Source organism: Marmota flaviventris, chromosome 7 (genome assembly GCF_047511675.1).
Source record: "Marmota flaviventris isolate mMarFla1 chromosome 7, mMarFla1.hap1, whole genome shotgun sequence".
In the NCBI taxonomy this organism is placed as follows: Eukaryota; Metazoa; Chordata; class Mammalia; order Rodentia; family Sciuridae; genus Marmota; species Marmota flaviventris.
In genome coordinates this window covers 129,725,641-129,748,936 of record NC_092504.1, presented here as the reverse complement: position 1 = coordinate 129,748,936, position 23,296 = coordinate 129,725,641, and positions in this window count along the sequence as shown.

The window sequence follows — 23,296 nt, the reverse complement described above, 5'->3', positions numbered from 1 at the left end:
ACCGGAGAAGCCTCCAGCATTACTCAGCTTTTTTTTTTTTTTTTTCAAACGGTAGCAGCGTGTTGCTTCACCGACCTAAGCTTTTCCGAGAACAAAGCACACCCTTAAAAGAGATCTTAACCAATCCAGAAGAAGTCAACTCAGAACAGATCTTCTCACAAACTTAAAGTAACTCCTGTTGAGAGAGGAAAGCCCTGCGAGCCAAAAGAAAATGAAAAATGAAACAGGAAATGATGACTTAGTTTTTTAAAGAGTTTTTTTTTCTCTAACTCACATATAAAACATGTTTCACACACAACTTGTTAATCGAAAGCACCTAGAAGCTGCATTGTTTATAGAAACAAAATTTAGATTTCGTAATATATATCTTACTGATTTTTTTTTTATTTTGTGTATCCTAGCAACACAATTAATTCTATGTATTTACAGAGTTAGAAAGAGTCTATACTCTGTAAATTCTGCCTGTACACGCATAACAAGTGTAAGTCTTAACCAACATTAAAAGACAAAATCATTTTATTTCTTACTCTTCATACTAAAACAGTATTTAAAATTATCATCTGAGTGTCACAAATTTAAAAATCACAGCGACTTCAGAAAATAGTCATTTTCTGATTCTCATCAGCACTAGGTGATATCCTAAAGTAGAAGATACAGATTTTCATTTGCATGTTGTTCCTTCTGTGACAGTGTCCATGCTTTGAATATAACCTCATTGTTCCCATCCTAGGCAGAGTTATGTCCTTGAGCACACGCCCACCATAGGAACAAAGTAATCCAGACTTTGGGGATGGTATCAGAAGATCTCAGAAATTATTATCCCAAATTAACAAGTGAATTAAAACTCCAACAGACAATGCATGGAATGAAATCTTTGAATCACCTCTTTTATAGCCCCCAAGAAGCTGATGGGCTGAATCACAGCCTTGGGGACAGAAGTCCCCTGTGTTTCTCCTTTGCTAGCAAAGCAATAAAACTTCTTTTTCCTTTTTCTCAAAACCATGTCTCACAATTGGATTAGTATTGGGAATAAGGACTGAAGTTTCAGCAACATTTCAAGTTAACAAAAAATTTCTACTTTCAAAATTAACCAATAGTTATGATTACCTAAAAGCATTGCATAGAGCAAAACCCTGAAAAGCGATATACAAATAATAGTCGATGAAGGTAATGATATCAATAGATGATGAAGGTAATGATATGGTATCTAATTTTTTTGGATGTGTGGATTGTTATGATTATTTTTTATTTTTCATTTTTTTAGTTAGAGATGGAGACACAATATCTTTATTTATTTGTATGTGGTGCTAAGATCAAACTCAATGCCTTACACATGCCAGGCAAGTGCGCTACTGCTGAGCTACAACCCCAGCCTTGTTATGATTATAATTTTAAAATGTATTAAAATTAATGAGTGCAAAGTTACCTACAGTCAAATAGAAGCAAAGTCTGGTGTGCTACTGCACAGCAGGATAACTATAAATAGCAATAAGAGACTGTACATTTTAAAAAGTTATAATTTTGTAAGTTTTTACCATATAGAAATGATAACGTGTTTGAAAGGATAAATATGTTTAAACTAACTTAAACATTTCACAATGTACAGGTGGATTGAAATATTATGTCGTACCCAATTAATATGTATAATTTTTATGTATCAAAATGAATTATTAAAAGATTATAGTAATAAAAATAAAGTATATTAGACTTGTAAGCTAAGATTAAAATGTTTCTATTTAAAAAGTCCAAAAGGCAAACACTTTTAAACTTCTGACTTTCCCAACCAAGTGTCTACAAAAAAACAAATACAAAAAGAAAAGAAGTCCTAGTTCTTATTTTTGGCTGGGGTTGTATGTGGTTTTGAATTTAACAAGAAGCATTAGACGTCATTATCTTGGAGTTACATTTACACGCGCCATTAAATGTTTCTGAACTTCTGAACCAAAACAATAAACAAAAAACCTGTGTGTGAGAGGAAGGTTGGGTGGGGTAGGAGTGGGCAGAGGGGTGCCAGGATAATACCAGAAAGACATAGCTACTGGAAAAGTACTGCGGAATCCCAGAGCCCTGCTCTGTTAGGTAAGCACCTGAGAAAATCACCCCACATCAGTGTTTCACCATGCAAATAATTGGGGCTACATAATCCTTTTTTTAATCTATCTGAAGTCTACATAATTTGCTTTGGATATGCCAAGTCAGGGTAATAAAAGTCAAAATTAATACTTTTTCTCAGCTGTATGTCCTCCAAAAAATAAAAGTGGGAAGTTTCTCTTATTGAATCATGTCAACTCCTAAACACAGAAACTAAAGAAAGATACTCCTCCTTCCACTTCTCCTCCAACTCCTTATTCTTCTTTCCACTTACACAATTCTCTTGATTAATGATCCTGGGGGGGGGAATAAAAAAGGCTTTCATTTCCCCCCAAAAAGGGAACATATTAGCCCTGAAGAAATAGGAATTAAAATTGGAACACCAAGACCCTGGGGGAACCCTTCTGTCTCTAACACAGAGCCACACTTCAATTTGAAATTTTGTTATAAATGATGAGCCTAATAAATTGAGACTAAGGCTCCCTCAGACATGAAGTTAGATAAATTTGAATGGAGGAAAAATGTTCCTTCAGTATTAAATACCATTTTTTTGCATTATTTTAAAAATATTTGTGAAGAAAATTGTTTAAGGTAAACTCAGGGCAGAAAAGACTGTGTAATCATTCCAGAGAGTCACACTCAAAATTTCTTCAAACCTGTTCATAGCTATCAAAGACACCATCCTGCCATCCTGTCTCTTCTAACCACCCAGAAATTTGGAAAAAAAAAATGCAAGTTACAAAGAAAATGTTGAATTATTGTTAATGTTAGCAAGCTCTTGTAATCATCAATTCTAAGCTTGTAAACTAAGAATTTGGATGGTTTTCAAATATCTACCATAAAAATGAATTCAAAGCAAGTAAATGTATGTTCTTACTCCTGCTTTTGGCTTTATTTTAAACATTCCTGTCAAATTAAGAGACTATTCACCTATACTTATTTAGTGGTTAAGGAGTAGTTCCAGTTCCCTAAAAGCAACTCATGGATGAAGTGGACAAGCAATACCGTGGTAGCTACCATTTTGTGAGAACAATTTCTGTTCCATGGTTATAAATATGGGCATAGAATCCAGGCTTGGCCAAAAATATCCATCTCTCTGACTGCAATATATTGGAATATGACCTGAGCTGGAATATTTCTGAAGAGAAGTACAACTACCTACTCTCATCTGTTGGAAGTAGGAAAGATGTGACCCTAGAACAACTGGCAGACATGTCCCCAAATCCTCATGCAATAAAAGGGAATATACAGAAATGAGAGACATTTATAAAGTCTTAGTCTGATCAAGCTGTTTTCGTTCCTAAGAAAGCCCGATTGGCTCTGTGGTCTGAAAAATCTCCCTCGGATTTTATAAAGTACTTAGTTTCCTTGTTTACATATGCTGTCTCCTACTACACGGAAATCAATTACACATGATGGCAGAGTGGAATGTGAATGGCACATTATTAGCGCTTTTAGAAGTAGGTAAGTTCCATATGATAGCCATTAGCTGCATGTGGTTACTGGCACTTAAAATGTGGTTAGAATGTGAAACTCTATGAAATAACTTCTTTAAGAAAGGGATTATTTTTATAAAAAGTTGGTAGGTGTTATCAACAAAACAAATGGGATCAAGTTTTGTTTTGTTTGAGTCAAGGGGATCCTTGATATATCCCTTTCCTAGAGAATTTATTTCAAAGAATAGAGAAAAAAATTGATCAATTTGTTTTTGTGAATCTAGTGCCGAAGTTAGCAAACATTTTCTGTAAAAAGCCAGGCAGCAAATATTTTAGGCTTTATGGCCACACGGTTTCTATTCAGTGTTCTGTGTGGGGTGTGTGTGTGTGTGTGTGTGTGTGTGTGTTAGACCTTTTAAAAGTGTAAAAAGTATTCTGGACTCCTGTGTAGCTCTGCAGCCTCTATCTAGTAGTATTGTTGCCGAAAGCCTTGTCCTGGATGCCAATCCAATTGCAATGACAGGGTTTTGAGAAAAAGGAAAAAGACAGTTTACTGCTTTCCTAGCCAAGGAGAAACACCGGAGACTCCTGTCCCAGAGGCTGTGATTCTGCCCATCAGCAGGACCAGGGGCTTTTTTAGAGATGATTTAGAGAAAATGAGATTAGGGAGGAGAGATCAGGAAGGAGAAGATCAGTAGAAAAGAAGTAAAAACAAGGACAATGAGAATCCAATTTTACATAAAACTTAGATAAATGCATGCTAAAGTGTTAAGAAAAGTCCTAAAAGTATTAACAAATTATTCAAAGTATTTAATGACCCATAATAATCTAATCAGGCATATCTCAGAATAAAAAGACAATTAAACAATAGCCATTCAACATAACCTTTTAATTATGTATTGTTTGTAACTACATTATTTGAAATTTATACACTGGATTTTACAAGATATGAGATTTACATTTTTAAAAATTCTTAAAATGTATAATTACATAATGAAAAGATGTTAAAATTATAAATATTTTCATGTAATTTTATAACCATTTTATACTATTTTACATATGCATATATAATAAAATATATACTCATATGCCAGTCAACATTTTATTAGACAAAAGGACAAGGGAAAAAAAAAGATAAGAATCACAAAAAAAGGTAAACAATTTTTGTTATTCACAGAAAAGATTATTGTCTTAGTGGAAACTCCAAGTTACCAAAAATAATGAGGATATTCAATAGGTTGCTGAATATCAGATCCTTATAAAAAATAAATTTCTAAAAACATAAAAATCATAAAGTATAATTTTTATAAAAGTATCTATGGTAATTGAAGGAAATATGGAGTACCTAAAAAAGTTTAATGAAAATTATCATCTTAACTGAAAGACTTATAAGAAGGCTTAAGTTAGTAGAGATAGCTATACACCCTTTTCTTGGATGACAAGTCTCAGTATCTTACTTTAAGATGGCAGTTCTCATTAAATAAATTGATTCTTCAAACTAAAATAATAATTTAACATTTGATAAAACTAGACAAGGTCATCTTCAGATCTACATGTGAAGGTAAAAATTCAAGAACAGCCAGGACAAATTAGGAAACAAACAAACTTAGTAAGAGGAAGACTCCCTCCACCAACTGGAAATCAGGACTTATTGCAAAAACACAGTAGTTAAACCAGTGTGGTATTGGAACAGAACCAAACAGACCAATGGAACAGAATAAAAAGTTAACAACAACAAAACCCGTTCAATTAAATATGGAATCAATGGAGTATGACTGACCACATTTCAGAGAGTAGAGACAGGGTGGCTTATTTAATATATGACATTAGAATAACTGGCTGTCCATGGAGAAAATGTCGAGAGTAGATCTTTAGCTTCTACTACACACACAAAGAATTTAGGAATATTAAAGGCCTAAGTATGAAAAGGTAATTTTAAAAAATATTTGTGTAGGAGTACATTTATATCATTAGAATAGTGAAAAAATATCTAAGACAGACATCTACACGGCTGCTCCCTTGCTCTAATGCCCCCTCGTCACAAAAGCTTTCTTTCGGCCACCCAGATATGAAATACCAGCCTCCCCACTTACTGCTTATTACAATTTCCATCATCACACTGTCTTACTGTTCTTTATAGCAATAATTATCACTGCCAAGATGGGAGTAGTCTTTGTCTATTGTGTTTGCTGAAGCAACCCCAGGACCTACTACCTGGCATGATAATTCCTGAACTGCATTTGAAAAGAATTCACTCCTGCCCCCCCACCCCCCAGTAGTTAAACTCTTAAAAAAAAAATCATTTATAAAATTAAATTTTTTTCTATACACTGAAAATCACTACAAAGATAAGAATAAGCCATTTCTGAAAGATCATCTCAGCTTTGTAGCTTTGTATATTAGGGAAAACAATAAAACAGTATTTATAAAGATATATATGCAAATGTAAAAAAAAAAAAAGAAACAAACAATTTAAGAAAGAAAAGGCAGGAGGATTTAATCAGATTATTCACCAGAGAGAAAATAATGACCTTAGTAGATAAAATGACCCTAATAGATACATGATCACTATATTGGATTTTGTCAATAATAAATCTTGGCTGAAGCAAACAGTATTGCGTATGAAAATCCAATGGGTTTACCTACCCAAAGCATAGAGGAGGAGGCCAGTGCAGTTAGGATACCGCAGATCTCAGCTTGTCCCCAGTACGGAGGGCAGTTCAAGTTCACCCGTGGTGGAATACAACCTGTGAGTGAGAACAGTGAGCTCTTCTGGGCTTTCTGCATCTCCTCTCCAGACCCAGCCTGTCATCATGATGTGAAACAATCTGCAGGCAAACTGATCTGGGCACAGGCCAGAACCGCCTCATCTGGGTCAGGCTTATCTCATCTATCTCAGAAGTACACAATCACAGTTTGATTACAAATGACACTACATCACACCCAGATGTGAACAAAGATTCCCATCCATTCTCCCCAGCTTCTTCAGGCCAAGGTAACCCTTATCCAAGATGGAACTAGAAGGAAAACCACATTCTTCTCAGACACACATGTAACAGCACAGAGGACCACAGGAACCATCTCAAGGACTTGGAGAGGGACATCATGATTTCCAACCACAGTACAATTTAGAAGCTGGAAATAATAGAATTGGAATACCCAATAAAAACTCCATGAATCTAAAAGTAAATGATAAAAAAATTTAAAATTCTTAGTGATGAATAAAATATAATATTATATCTAAATTTGTGAATAATAATTAAGGCCACACTGAGAAGGATTTACAGCCTTAACGGCTCCATTAGACAACAAGAAAGACTAAAAATGAAAGAACATCCAATGGAAGAATCAAAAACAGATAATAAGCTGGAAGTAAAAAGACGGTAATTAAGATAGTGAAATAAAAATGAAAATGAAATTGGAAGTTTACAAAGAACTAGAGTTCGTCAGAGTGACAAAATAAAAGCAAATCTCTAGTAATGTTAACCAAAAAGAGATGTATCAGATTATGAATAATGAAAGGGGTAAAATAATAATGAGTCAATTGAAAGATAACAAGTCCATATCAAAAACTGGTTCAAATTAGATCAAAAACCTAGGAGAATGATGAATGGACAAACTGTTGAACTTAACCAAACAAAACTGTGAGGACACTGAACACCCATACGGCACGGTAACTGTTAAAGAACCTGAAGAGTTGTTAAAATCTTCACACAAAATTGACAGAAGATCCAAAGGGCTTTCATCCACGGATCTTACAAAAATTTTCAAAGATCAGTACAGTGGAAATTTGCATGCCTTAAACCTACCAATTCTACAAGTAGTGATTTAAGTAAGAGAAATCCTTATTCATATGCACCAGGAAATGTTGACAGAAACAATCAAAAAGAAAAAAATTAGAAGCAGTCCACATTCTCTTCAATTGGAGGTTAAGTGAACTGAGTTTTATTCACACAATGAAGTGTGATAATAAACTCCAGTTGCATGAAAAACCATGGGTGACTCTTAACACAATATCAGTAGAATAAAGTCCCAAAACCATTCTACACAAAACTCTTCATGAAACAAGCAAAAGCAATCCACACACACTCACAATCACAATCACACACACACACACACACACACAATTCCCCAAAGGTACGGATATAATAAACACTTTGAATTGAGGGTGGCGAGATGCAAAGGGAGAGGATTTGAGAGTTCATCAGCACCATGACATGATTTATAAACAAACCCAAGTGTAAAAAAATATGGCCACCCATAAGCTAACCATGATTCTGTGTCATGACCCTAAATATAAATTAACTTCCTTGTGCCAGAGGTCCTACAGGAAGTGAAAAGTACCTTCGGGTTTCCTAGTAACAAATCTTAAGCAGCTATTTTATCGGAGAGAAGAAGGAAAAGTAAACATTTTACTCTTTCAACATGAAACATATTAAAGATGGCTACCTGTAAAGTAGAAAAGGATAACCTAAATGTTGAACCTGGAGTGTAAACTCATTAAAGGACTTTAGAGGTTAACCAAGAAACATCTAGAATTAATATTAGGAATTAGGAATTTCCTTTAAGGAAATTCCCAAATAAGTGCTCAGAAGACAAACAAAAGGATCTTTCACTGCAGTTCTGTTTCTAACAGGAAAAAAAAAACTTGAAAACATCATGGGGGGTAGATAAGCTGTGGTTTATTCCTAAGGTAGTGTCTGAACTAAATTTGCATGTATTAACGTCTCAAAAACATTAGGTTAAGTGAAAGAAGCCAGTTGCGGTAGGATGTGCACAGTTTGATGCCATTTACCTAAAGTTTAAAAGTACACCATCTTGTTTATGGAATTCTTTCTACAAGTAGTAAAGGGGGTGGGTGGGGGGAAACACTCATGGGAAATTACCAAATCCTGAACAGGAGACAAGAGAGAAGAGAGTTACCTGTACAAAGTTTTGCTGAGATCCTTAGTTTTATTTCTTTAAGATAAAAATAATTGGTAAGCTCAAGAAAATGTGGCAAAATAACATCTGCTAAATCCAAATTGGCATCCTGGATTTGTTATATTATTTTGTAATTTTTTTTTCCTGTGGGGTGGAATTATTTTATCAGTAAATGGAATGAAATTTAATTATTTGACCAATTAGTCTGATATCTCAAACTCTGCTAGTCCTACTGAGCACCATTCCTTCCAGTAAGGCCTTGTCCCCTCCCTTACTGGGAGGGGTGGTAAGCACACACCAGCACACACCAGCAGGGAATCTTCAGAATTTGTAGAATCATTAGATGTGTCTGATCTTGCCTGTAATCATTTCACTCAACTAAGCCTAATTTCTATGTGAAAGAGGAAGAAGATTTGGGGGTGAGTACTTAGTCTCCTGTAATATAAATTTTTATAACTCATCAGGGAATCCAGCAAGTGTTCTTTTGAAACAGATTGTTGAGGTTGTATTAAACAGACTCCAATCACTCTTAAATGGACATTTTCAAAACATCTGGAGTAAATACGGTAATTAAGATCTTGACTTTTTTCTACTCTGATTCTTTTAATAGATGTGTGAACTCCATTGAAAATATGTAGAAGCAACATAAACAATTTTTGAATGCAAGTATAAATATGGGTCCTACAGATATCTGAAGTACCATAGTTCCCTTGGTGTTTCCATTTCAAAAATGCAAATGATTAAAGAATTGTGGGGCTCTATTTCAATCACAATATTGACTCATCACATATAATCACAAACAAGTCTCAACTTGGATTTGCATTCCTTGCTCTTTTGAGAAGCAGGAAATCTTATAATCTCTGAAAGGGACACTCCCTTCATTAATACTAACAGCATATGTGCAATATGACTAATGCCAACATTCACTGGAATAATTTCTTAGAGGCCTTGTACTTGATGCTTCGCACTGGTAGAGCACTTATTGAAGATATTTACCAGAGGAAATAGTTACAAATAAAATAAAAGTATTACTGAAAGGGAAAGAGATGAAGATGTATAGTTTCTGACATAAATAAATACATTTTATATATTAAACAAAAAATAATAAACTATAAGCTATAAAAATAATTATAAAAATCACAATGAGAAATTCAGCATCAGAATCACTAAAATAATATCTATTAAAATAACTAAGGCACTATGGCAGGTTTCTCTAGGAACTGGAAATAAATTCTAAAATCAAAAACATACAAAATTATTTTGCTAAGATTGAATTATTTTAAGAATCTGTTTATGGTAATAAGTATTTGACCAACTTTTACTAAGCCAGTTCCGCTTCCACTCCAACACCCTGTGAATTAGGCAAGTACTATCCACTTGACTGACAGCTCACCATGGATGGGCATTCACTTTGGAACAGTCTATAAAGTCCATTGGCCTCTTCAGCCTATGATTCTGCTCTTTGCATCAGTCCATTTATTCTTCTCTGGCAACCATTCAATGAGTATTCACCACGTACCAGGCATTATATCAGGTGGGAACACATACTGGTGTATGACAATAGAGTGCGTGTTATGTGCCCAGCGTTAGGTTAGAACTTACAGACCCTGCCTTCATGATTTACAATCTAGTAAGCAAGAAGCATTAATAAGCCGATTGTAATTGCAATAAATTCCAAAAAGGAAACCAATGGGAGTCCAAATAGTAGGGAGTTGATCTAAAAGACAGGGCTATTGTCCCTGAGAGAGCTCAAGAGTGTGGCCACTTTCCACCAATCTCCCTACGTTGCCCCAGTTGCCCAACACTTCTTTTCTCTGAAAACCAATGCTGTATCCTGAAGTACCTTAAGAATAAGGTACCTTTTCCTTCCTGTCTTCCCTTCTCGTCCACGTCCTGGCCTGATCTTAACTTAGGAACCCACACTTGTCCTCCATATTCAGGTAAATAAACTCCCTGAATGTGCAGAGACCCACTGGATGCTACCAGTACTCAGGTCATGTTAAGTAAATCTGACAAACTCACTTGTTTATAGTACAAATTTGGAGAAGAGAGGACAGCACTTACAATTCTGCCAGCCACCAGTGACACTGAGTTTTTTTACTTTGACTAAATTTTAAATCCTACCCTGCCTTTGCTGTTGCCCACACTCTAATATTCCTCACCTCTGCATACCCACCTGGACACTGACCTTATCACACATATTCAAACAGCAACCAATTGAAGCTGTTTATTTACATGTGTCTGGAAGACCTCGGTGGTGTATTTGTGCCATAGGAGTTAGAGAGGGTAGTTCACATATCAGAGTCACATAGCAAACAACTTCAAAAATTAGGTATACGTGTTGACTTACTCTATAAAACACCCAGGGCCAGGTACCTTAGAAAGTAAAGAGATTTATTTGGCTCAGGATTCTGATGGCTGTGTTAGGGGACCGAGAGATGTGAATGGTAGGCACAAGAAGTTAAGAGAATAATTCTATTAAGTGGGCTCACTGTGCTGACCCCCTCATGGTTTCTATTCCAAGAAGCAATTTATCTGCAACCCTGTCTGGCCACAGTGGACAGGATATGTCACATTCCTCTACAAACTACCTGTTAACTGCAAGAGAAGTGCAGGCCCAAAATAATGTTGTTAAGAGGATAATTACCCTGAAGTAACCCTCAAGGAGGAGATTTTTGTGACCAGATCCTGAAACTCTGGGAGATAAGGATAATTCCTTCTAACCATAAAATCTGTAAGGATGTACATTAAGAATCCAATTAGAACCAGTCAGCATGGGCCAAGGGACCTTGACTTGACACCACAATGGGGACTTGAAAGTCTGATGTCACCTTTCTGTCAGTCAAAAGTCAAAAGGTGAACCTGGGTGGAACTCTCTGGAAACTTTTCTGGAATTCCCCCATAAAAGTGGAGTGCAGGAGAGGCACATGGTCCCTCACCTCTCTGAGAGGACCTGCTGCTCTTTCCCTTGCGTGTCCCCTTCCCCTTTTCTTACTCCTTCAATAAAATCATTCCCATTACTCTAAGCGACACGTCTGAAGTTTTTCTGACTTGGTCGCAAGATTCGAGGTTTGAAGAGGGAGTCTTCGTGGTGCTTCAGTTTCTCAGAAGGCCCCAGCTCTGTGACAGCTAGAGTTCCAAAGAGCATGGTACCCGCATCCTGGAGGGGACCCTGACTGCATCAGAACACAGCAGAGAAGCAGAACAGAACCCGCTGCATGAAGAGACACAAGGTCCAGAAAGACAAAAAGAGAGTAAGAAGGGCTGGACTGACTCTTTCACAAGCCTGCCCTCTTGGGACCTGGCCCATTCCTGCCAGATCTGCATTAATCCCTTGTGAGGGTGGCGCCCCCAGGACCCAATCATCTCCCACCTTTGGGAGAGGACCATATCTAAACCTCAGCATCTGTTTGTGAAAGGTCTCAGCCTCTCTGAAGCCCTTAGTGTGTCGTGTGCAGTCCATACAGAATGTCAACCGTTGCCTAAATTTCTAGTCTGACTTTCCTCTCCTACTTTCATCTTCTCCCTCGTTCTCAGACTGCCCCTAGAAGCCCAGAATTCTTCTAATTTACCACACAGAGCAATTTGCTGTTTTCGCCTCTCTCCTAGCCAGCCCAGCCCGACACTGAGGTGTCCTCCTGAAATCAAGCAGACTGTCCTTGTCCCTTGACTCAAGAAACAGGTTTGTTTCACCCAGGTCTCAAACTCACACTGTCTTTTCCCCTCTTTATTACAATTTCAAGAGCATAATTGTAAAATAAAAATAAAGCAAAAGCAAACACAAAAAATTCAATAATGTTGAAAGGTAAAATATGCTAAAATAAAGGGTTTAAAAGTCCTGACTAGTGCCTTGTAGTAATCATGCTTTATTGAAGTTATTATAATAGGATTCTATCCAATAAATAGTTTTTGTTCAGTTTTTTTTTAATGTGTGCACCTTAAAAAAATTCTAATAGTACATAGGAACAAAGAAAAAGAATGTTAAGACTTTGGCTAACGGGCAAATGAGAACAGAAACCTCAGAAATTCAGGACAGTGATGTCCCCTCAAAGCCAAGTATGTTGTTCACGTCTCAGGGCTTGGAGGCTGATTGAGGTGAAAAGGCAGGACCCGTGAATGTGGGGGCAAAGAGGAGAGCGTCTGAAGGAGCCCTGCAAACAGCAAAACCCATCAGTGTGGTCCATTTGTTCAGCCTTCAACCAAAACTCTGATCAATCTGCAAAGGAAATGAGCAAACTGGAAACCAGCGTCTGCCCTGTGCAACCCCACAACAACCAGATGCACAACAGCCTGGGAAAGAACTAAAAAAAGGAAAGCCAGGCTGGAGCTAACCCACAGCATATATCCTGTGCAGGGAAAGTGTCAATGAATATGGAGCCAACACTTTTTGGAAAGAAGACATTAAAGGAAACACATCTGACAGTTGTCCTTGGGAAGGCTGAGGAGGAAGGGAAGATGACAAGTAAAGCTGACTCAGCAAACTTCTGAAGCGCAGCAGGCAGTTAGGCTCTGGTTGGCAGGAGCATACTCAAGTCCAGCCTAATTGACAGTAGCTTAAAATTTGCAAACCTCTAACTTAGAAGGAAGTTCCTTCTTTGGGAGAGACCTTCTCCTTCCCCTAATGTCAAGGCGTGTAGTCATCAGCTATCATCGCCTCAAGTCTTTTCCCAGCAAACAGAGTGGACATTGGTTTGCATTTTAAGGAAAGGAAATGAGGAAGAAAGGAAGGGGAAAAGAAAAGGGAGTCATTCTTCAAAAATATGTAGATGGTTGGTTATTTTGTGGTCTTTTAAGAGTGTACTATAGTCGATGTTTGAGTTCCCCTAAGATTCGTTATGTTGAAAACAGCTATGGTTAATTTTGAGGGGTCTCCCAAAAGCTCATGTGTGAAACAAGGCAAGAAAGCTTAGAGGTGAGATGATTGGGTTATGAGAACCTGAATCTAACCAGTGCATTAGTCCTCTGATAGTGATTAACGGTCGTAACTGCAGGCAGGTGGGGCATAACTGGAGGAGGTAGGTTCCTGGGACCATGCCTTCAGGAGTCAATAGTTTGTTTTTGTTGAGCAGAACTCTCTCTACTTCCTGGTGCCATATACCCAGCTACATTCCTCCACACCACACTCTTCCACCTTGATGTTGGGTCTCACCTTGAATCCCAAAGGATGGAGTTGGCCATCTATGGACTGAGCCTCTGAAACTGTGATCCCCCAAATAAAGTTTTACTTCTCCCAAATCGTTCTCATTGTATCCATGGTCACAAGGGCAAGAAAGCTGACTAAAAGAACTCTAATCATCAATGTTAGAGTGTTAGGAGGTGGGGTTTTGAGGAGGCAGAGCCTCATGAATGGGATTAATGTGAGGACACAGAGAGAAGGTGCCATCTACGTAGCAGGAAATAGCTGTCACCAGATTCAGCTTATTCCTTGATCTTGGACTTTCCTGTCACCAGATCAATCTGATTTAAATTTTGGCTGTGTATAAGACACTGGGTCTATGGTACTTTGTTACTTCAGCCCAAACGGACTAAAGCAGAGAACCATTAGAAAAGCATCTGATTACAATAACTCATATTTGTATGACACATTTTTTAAATACAAGAGGAAGAAATTACAGCCAACAATTTTTATGGTTTTGACATGACTAAAAGATTTTTTTTGCTGTTTTAAAACATGAAGTATGGGCTATCCATGGCATGCAAAGTCTTCCAAGGAGAAAATTTTCAGTGGCATATTTAGGAAAGTTCAAATTAGGAATAATTTATTGTTAACATCCTTAGATCATCCTTTTCTCTCCTTTTCAGCTGAATATTTTTGTTATGTTCTGGATTATTCAAGTTTCCCAACTGAATCCATGTCTCACTAAATGCTGTATCACACAAATTAATTCTTTCTTCAATGAAAACATTTTTAACTTTACCTACAACAATAAGAAAGCAAATTTATTGGAGAAGTTCATGGTGAGTGTTAATGGTGGATTCAACCTTAACCCCAAAGACTGGTTTTCTACTGAAAATCAATTAGGGGCTTAAGTCGGAAGGTTTTTGTTTGTTTGTTTTGAATTGTTTAGGCATGGAAACATTGAAAATACACATTGCTTATTCTGATAGAGCCGTCTTTTATTCCATGTGTTTTTAGAGTAATTATACTACCACCTAATAGACCAGTAAGTTGCCCACCCTTGCTAGACACTGACCATTTATGATTCCGTTTGGAGAACAGTGGCATCGTCTTGTAGCCAAGGCTCTCTTCCCCATTTCTGATTTCCCCATGGAATTCCTGCTTCTATTTTTATGTTTCCCATCATCCAAGGATTCATTTCTCTCAAGTCCTCAGGCAGGGGACTTTGAGTGAATGATCAGCCTCACTAGACCAGGAGATTAGCTCAGAAGGACCTGTCTTCATTTCCTCCAAGGTCATAGTTTTAGGTACCTCTGCTCACCCACGTTGTTACCACTGTTTCAAACTCACAACACACTGGCCCCGTCCATGTGATTACATCTCTGCTTCAGTTTCTTCACAGATTCTCTTCTGCTTGGAAAATTGTTGCAGGAAGGGGCAGCAGAAGCATGGACCTCCTATCTCTCTCTATCTGATCTCTTGTCTCTCTCTGTGAGAAATCCTTGTGATGATATTGGGCCCATCCAGATGTCCAAAGATAATCTCCACATCTTAAGATCCTTAATTTAACTACATCTGCAAATACAGATGGTTCCCAACGTATAATAGGTACACTTCCGATGTTCTGACTTTCTGATAGCGTGAAAGCCACATGCTGTCAGGTGAAGTTGTACTTTGAATTTTGATCCATTCCCAGGCTAGCAACATGCCTACGATGCTCTCAATGCTGGGCAGTAGTCTGAGCGGCAGTTCCCAGTTGGCTACAAGATCGCAAGGGAAAACAACTGACACTCTGAGCATACTGTTCCTAAGCTATAACCTTTGGTAGGGAACATGTGCATGCTAAATACATTCGACCCCTGACAATTTCAATTTACTATGAATTTGTTGGAATATAACCCCATTGTAAATCAAGACACATCTGCATAAATTGACATATTTGCAGATTTCAGGGATTAGGGATGTGAACATCTTTAGAGAGATATTATTTAGCCTATCTCAGGAAATAACTGAAATGAAACTCTCTATACAAAAATGTATGAAATTTTAAAATCTAATCTAATGTCTCAAGGGAGAAAACATACTGGAGTCTGGACTCTAGAATCAGATTTATTCTATGTGACTCACTAGCCCTGTGATCTTAGAAAAGTTACATAAATTCTGTAAACTTATTTTCTCCCTTTGATAAAATTGGGGTAATATAGGTACTACCACTTATATAAGCTGTGAAGATGAAATAATATTATGGAATGTTAAAGGTATGTAGGCTTAGCAAATATTAAAATTTTCAATTAATACATGTCATTACTTGCAACTTTGGATGTGTCCCACCAAAAGCATGGTTAGAAATTTAATCCATGATGCAACATGTTGGAAGATGGGTTCTAATCAGAAGCATTAAGGTCATGAAGTCTCCACCCTCATGAATTAGTCCATTCATGACAATTATAAAAGGTCTGAAGGCTGCAATGTGTATCTCTGACTCTATCTTGTGTATGTGTTTTCTTTTAATTCCACCCATACCATGGGATAATGCAGTAATAAGACCCTACCCAGTTGCAGCTCATTAGACCTTAGGTTTTCTAGCATCCAATACTATAAGAAATAAATCTCTATTCTTTATAAATTACTCAGGCTTAGCTATTCTTCTATAGAAGCACAAAATAGGCTGACATAAAATTGGTACTGGGAGTGGGGTTATTGCTATAACAAATATCTAAAAAATGTGGAAGCCATTTTGGAACTGTGTAATGAACAGAGGCTAAAAGAATTTGGATAAGGAGCCTATAAAAACCTCATTTGCTTTAAATGGAAAATTAAGGGCAATTTTGGTGAGGGCTCAGAAAACAGGAGCTGCAAGTGGAGCTTAAATTTTCTTAGAGATTGCTAAAGTGGCCATGATTAGAATGGTAGTAGAAATATGGAACACATAGAAAAGAAGAACAGGTGGTAGAAACTGGAGAAAACATTTGCAACTTGTACAGTTGCATTTGCTTTATTTATTTTTTTTTGGGGGGGGGGGCGGGAGTACCAGGGATTGAACTCAGGGGAACTCAACCACTGAGCCACATCCCCAGCCCTATTTTGTATTTTATTTAGAGACAGGGTCTCACTGAGTTACTTAGTGCCTCGCCATTGCTGAGGCTGGCTTTGAACTCGCAATCCCCCTGTTTCAGCCTCCCAAGCCACTGGGATTATAGGCGTGTGCCAACGCGCCCTGCAATTTGTACAGTTGCAAAGGAACTAGGTGGAACTGTGTCCATGTTCTAGGACTTCGTGGAAGTAGAACTTGTGTGTTATGAACCAGGTATCCGGCAAAGGAAACACTAAGCCTCGAAGTACCCAGGCCACCTTTTGGCCATTTATAGTTAACTTAGGGAAGAGAAATGACTTAAAGACAGAAATCTAAAAACACTTTTTATTGGTTCATTATAGTATCATATTTTATATATATATATATATATATATATATATATATATATATATATATATATATATATAAAAACATAATATTAGGGTTCATTTTGACATAATTACACAATAATGGAATTTAATTTGCTCCACTTCAGTACGCAGTACTTCACCCCACCCCCAATTCTTTTTCCTTTACCGGTCCTTCTTTGATTTATTTATAGTGTTTTAAATTAGTGCTTTATAGATACACATGAAGGTGAAATTCACTGTGGTATATTCATATTTGCACCTAGGGTGGTTTGGTTGATTTCACTCCATAGTTCTCCCCTTTCCTGTCCCTCCTCCTCCTCCCCTCAATCCCCTTCCTCTACTACACTGGCCTTTCTTCTGTTTTCCTAGGCTTCCACCACTCCCCCCCCCCCTTATTTTGATCTGTCTCCTGCATATGTGAGAAAATATTCAACACTTGACTTTCTGGGGTTTTTAATTAAAGGGAAATCAGAATGGAAATATTTGGTCAAACCTCTGCCTAGTTAGGTATAAAATGAGAAAACATGTTCAGGAGAGAATACTAAAGGTGGGACCAAGGGACCATTCACTGAGGAGATTAATATGAAGAAAGGAAGCCAGGCCCTACCGTCCAGGCAATGAAGGAACCATCCTAAAGGCTTTTCAGAGATCATGGAGGCAACCGAGGAACTTCAGGGCATTTACAGAGAGGAGCCCACTGGACTCCATCGTTAACTTCTCTGCCCTGCCTCCATTCCCTGCCTCCTCACACAGTTCCCCTGGGCCACACTGTGGCTTGAGGATCTGTCCCAGGTGCAGCTCAGGCCACTGCCCTGGGAGGTACAAGCCATAAACACCCATGGCCTCCATCGGTACTAATTCAACAGGCTGCAAAATACAAGAGCTACAAGGCCTGGTTCCCTTCACCTCAACTGAAGACAATGCTCCGAAGTGTGAGAGCTCTGAAGTGTCAGTGCTCAGCAAAGTCATGGAGGCAGAGCTGTCTGAGGCCTTGGAGACCCAGCCTCCACCCCTGTGTAACCAGAAGATAGAACACGGAGTCCATAAAGATTATTCTAGAACTTTAGGATTTAATTTTGTCTTTCCTGCTGGGCTTTAAACTTACTGAGTCAGTGTTATAGTTTGGATCTAGACCTCAAAACTCTCCTGCTTTGAAAGCATAATCCCCAGTTAGGGATATTTGAGGGTGGGACTTTCATGAGAAAGGTGACCTCATCAGAGGATTAATCTATTTGATGGACTAATAATTTGAATGGACTTCTCAGTAACTGTAGGCAGTGGGGTGTGCCTGGCGGAAGTAGGTCACTAGGGACGTGCCCTCGTCCCAGGCTCCTCACTCTTTATTTCTGCTTTTTTGGCTGCTTGAGCTGAGCAACTTTCCTTCTCCATGACCTTCCGCCATGAAGTCCTGCCTCCTGTCTGGAGCAGAGCAAAGGAGTCAGCCAGCCACGAACTGAATCTCTAAAACCATGAACCCCAAATAAACTTTCCTCCTCCTAAGTTGTTCTTTGTCAGGTGTTTTGTTCACAGCCTCAGAAAGCTTCCTAGCACACCCAGCGACTCTTCTCTTCTGACCTCTTCCTTCCTTTTGGAATGGGAACGTCTATCCCATGTCTGAACTTCCATTGTATTTTAGAAGTAGATGCTTGTTTTAGTTATAGGCTCACGGCTGGAAAAAATCAGGCTCAGCATCCATCGTGCCCTTAGTCTCCCCCACATCTTAGTTGAAAGACATTTTGGACAGTGGACATTCAAGTTTGTGGTGGAATGAGCTATGATTTGGGATTCTTGGAATGCAGTCAGTGTATTTTTTTTTATGTGAGAAGGACTTTAATTTGGGGGTGGGGGAACAGGGACGGAAAGCTAGGGTTAGAATGTGTCTCCCAAAAAGCATGTGTCGGAAACTTAATCCCCAACCCAAGTGATGGGAGATGGGGGCTTAACGCGACGTTAATCCTCATGAATGGATCCTTGCCTGCCTATTTTAAGAGGCTGGAGTCTGTGAATTTTGTTCTCTTGCCCTTCTGACTTCTGCCATGGGATGAATGAGCAAGAAGGCCTTTGACAGATTTGAGCCCTGGACGTTGGGACTTCCCAGTCTCCCAAACTGTGAGAAATAACTCTCTTCTCTTTATAAATTACCTAGTCTCAGGCATTCTATTACAGCAGCACAAAATGGACTAAGAAACTATTCTTATCATTTACTCTTCAATTTCATGTTTTAACAATTAGAAAAATTCACCTTCCCTATTTCTTCATAGATCACAGAGAACTCACACCGTGTAAGCCAGAGGGATTTTTGTTCTAAGATATGAAATGCTACCAGGTCTCTTCTCTGTCATACCAAGCAGAAGCCCTTACAGTGGCTAAAAGGTCCCCTGGTACGTCTATGACAGCATTGCTCCTGCTAACCCTCTCCACTGCATATATTCCCTTTCATGTTGTCCTTGGGAAATGTCACCTTCCTTCTGGCTCAGGGTATTTGCCCTGCTCTTTTCTCTGCCTGGAGTACTTTAGCCTCAGATATCTGCTGCTCACTAACCACTTTCAAGTCATGAGCAACAAAACCTGATCCCCTTAGAAAAATTAGTCCTTTACCCCTTAGAGCATTCTCAATCTCTTTCTGCTTGAGTTTTCTTTAAAATACTTATTTCCTTTCCATTATATGTTATAAATTATCCATTTATTGTATCAATTATCTGTCTTTCCTACCCATAGGCAAACTCTAAGAAATCAGGACATTTTGCCTCTTTTATTACCCTCTCCCCTCTGCCTGGAACAGTGTCACTGAAATACAAGATATTCAACAAGTCCCCTTTTGAAATTGATGCTTTCATTTTATTTCTAATGCGGGGGATCCAGACCGTGGTCCATCATCCATTGCCCACCTTCCTACCGTCGTTTGGATAGTATGTTTCTCGCTATTATTCTTTGTTGTCAGAAATAAGTAGTTAATGGGGCTTTCCTTCTAATTATTTTTACACACCCCAGACTCATACTTGACTTCTCAATTTTCAAAGGGGAAGACCAAATATGACTCGAAAATATCCTATCATGGAAACAGCTCTGAAATCCTCATTACAATTCCACAAAATTTTCTTCCCCATTATGATAGTCATCTCTGCTATTGATGTTTTACTCTCCTGATCACACGTTATACCATTTAATGCTCATGATAACCCTATCGGGTATATAATATGATCCCTATTTTACAGATGAAGGAACAGAGTCTCAAAGAGTTTAAGTCCCACGAAAAATGATTTAAACTTAGAGATACTTCTCTCCAAATTCCAGGCCCCCAGTACTCTGCTGTATTATTGCCTCTTCAACTGTAGAGAATCTGACATTGATTTCAAAGGGCTCTGATATCTAAAAACCACCTTCTTTCTTAGATCCCTACAGAAAAATTAGAAGTTAAATTATATATAACAATGCTTCTCCTGTACAAACTCCAATAAAAGCAAATGCTTTATTTTTATGTGTCTTATATGTAAACTTTACATACATCATTGCAGCAAAACGTCCTCTGTGTACTGTAAAAGTATATTTTCACCTCTGTTGTTAAGGGGAGGGCTGAAGAATCCCCAGGTTATCCATGCAGGGTTTAAGTCAGACCCAAGAACTAAGAGCCACTAGAACAAAGAGCCACTTTCCAAAGAACTTAAGCCCTGGAAGTCAAAAGAAGGGGTGACAACAACAGTATCTGAGTCAAGTTCTCTGCTAAGAAAGAAATTAAAATAAAAATGGAGAAATAAGTAATGTTACTTGGGGAGTGTTTTTGGACTGTATGTTCTAAAAAACAGTGATTTTGGCCTAAGTAAGCCAAAATAAATAAATAAGCAAATAAATAAATAAATGCAATCTTGTAGATCACATATAATGCTCTCCAAGTTAGAGTATCCTGGAGGGGCTCATTTTCCTGACATATCAATGTGCACATTGCACATTGCATCTTCCTAAGCAAAAAAAAAAAAAAAAAAAAAACTTACACAGAAAGAGTATCACTTGGAGCCTGGCCAAGGAGGTTTATCAGTTTATAGCAGCACAGCTATATGTTATTCCTGCATTTTTATTGAGATCATTATTTTAGCCTCATAAATATTTTTCAAAATCTATTTCAAACTCTTTTCTTTCTTTCTTCCCTTTTTTTTCTTCTTTTTTTGGGGGGAGGGGTAATATGAAAAATATCAGAGCTAGACTCCTCCACTTTTATGACACTTTTCAGTTTAACATATATCTTCAACAATTATCTGTAAAAGTTGCAGCCTAATCCTCACAGAAAAATACAGCACCATGTTGAGTCGAATGCATTGCAAAAATAACTTTCAGTGGTCTCTCAGAATATTTTTTTTGTTAGAAACTAGTGTCATTCTCCTATTTAAAAAAAATACACATAAAATACATCCCTATATTTGTCCAATTACAGGTTTCTGGAGAATAGTAATTCTATGCTTATTTGGCAAATCGCTTCATGCTACTCTTATTGATTAATAATTCTTTTAATGGACTAAATTGCAATATGTAAATACAGTATTTTAAAGCCCAGAAAAAATTAAAAATTTTAAGGTAACAATTATACTTTAATCAAAACCCACAGAATTTAATACAAATTATAATTCTATTCCTGATTGCTTAGGGTGAATATTCACAAGGACTTAATTTTTTGCCCTTTTCTTCAGTAGTTACGTCTGATACAGGCACCAAGTTACATATATGATATCAGTGTCAGTACAACAATTTTACTTTACACTAATTGCTTTTTATCACAGACCAGGGGAATGTGGAAGCAAGTTTCAGTTTTAACTAAAGTCATTAACTGTCAGCCTCTTAGAATCATCACCTGTTGCAACATATTGGAGAACCTTGGGTCTAGCTATTTCTGAAAATCTGTTTAGAAGAATGAAGTGCTTGGTGAAGTGTTTCAGCCCTTGGCAAAGTGAAAAACATTCAACATTACTGTGGACAAGGGGTGAAAATTCTTAAAAGAATCAACTAAATTCAACCAGAATCTGAAAATTTACTATATTCAATGGATTTTTATACTACATTTTATATTACATTTATTTTAAACAAAATCAGGTGGCAAAAAAAAAAAACATGTTCATTACAAATCAATTCTCAAGACATATTGTGTTAGTCAGCTTTCCACTACTGTTAACGAATGCCTGAAATAAACAAACTGAAAAAACAAAAGGTTTATTTTGGTTTATAATTTAGAGATTTTAGTCTACAACCTGTTGCTCAGAACCTGTGACTGCACTCTACATCATGGTGTGAACATGTAACAGAGTAGGATGCCCATTCGCCTCACGGCCAGGATGAAAAAGAGAAAAGGAATTGCATCCTGTCATCTTCTTTGAGAGCATACCCTCCATGACTTAATGTCTTACACTTGACCTCAATCGACCTTTAGGGAACACTCCAGACCCAAACTCATAGCATATATGTAGGTTCAGTAATAACAGGCACCTCATCAAAGACAATGAACAAATGAGAACAGACAACCCACAAATACAAAACATTACAACATTTATAGAATGACTTATTCTGATCTTCAGATGCTAACATAAGGCTTGATTCAGAAATAACTCCAGCTGTGACTACTCATGTACTCTTTCAGTGTGGTGATATCACTTCCAACAATGATGTAATTAGATCTTGAATGAATTTATTCTCATTTTAATTTGCAGAGCATCTCATTACAATGACGACTATTGCTGACATTTGGGAGGCCCTGCTATGTCCACGTAAGTGCTCAGCATTCCTTGGTCCTTTTAGTCCTCCCAACAAGAGCATTGGAACTTACCCCAGTGAATTATCATCGTGTTTAATGAGTTTGTATGTGTACAGTGCTTGGTTTCTGGCATATAGTAAGAATTTAATAATGACAAAACTTTGGATGACTAAAATAATCTGTACTTTACAGTTAGACTCTTTAAATTATGGAGATTCCATAATCATGTTCCTGTCCACAGTTTTGTATTTTGTTTAGAACTTATGAAGTGAGGAACCATGCAGAAGAGATAGAGTATACATATTTAATGTTCTATCCTCTTCCCATAAAGTGCTATTCCCTGGTCTCATTTCTCACCAATCTCCATCTCATGCCCTTAGCCAGGATGCTTCTTTGCTTCCTAGTGACCATGAGTCTCAGTGAAAATATGTCTTCTGAAACAATTTCCTGAAAGCATATTGAATCTGATGTCTAATTGTTTATTTCAAGGTCTACCTATTTTCTGAAGCTTCCTTGGGTTTATTCCATCTCTTTTCAATCTCTGACCTA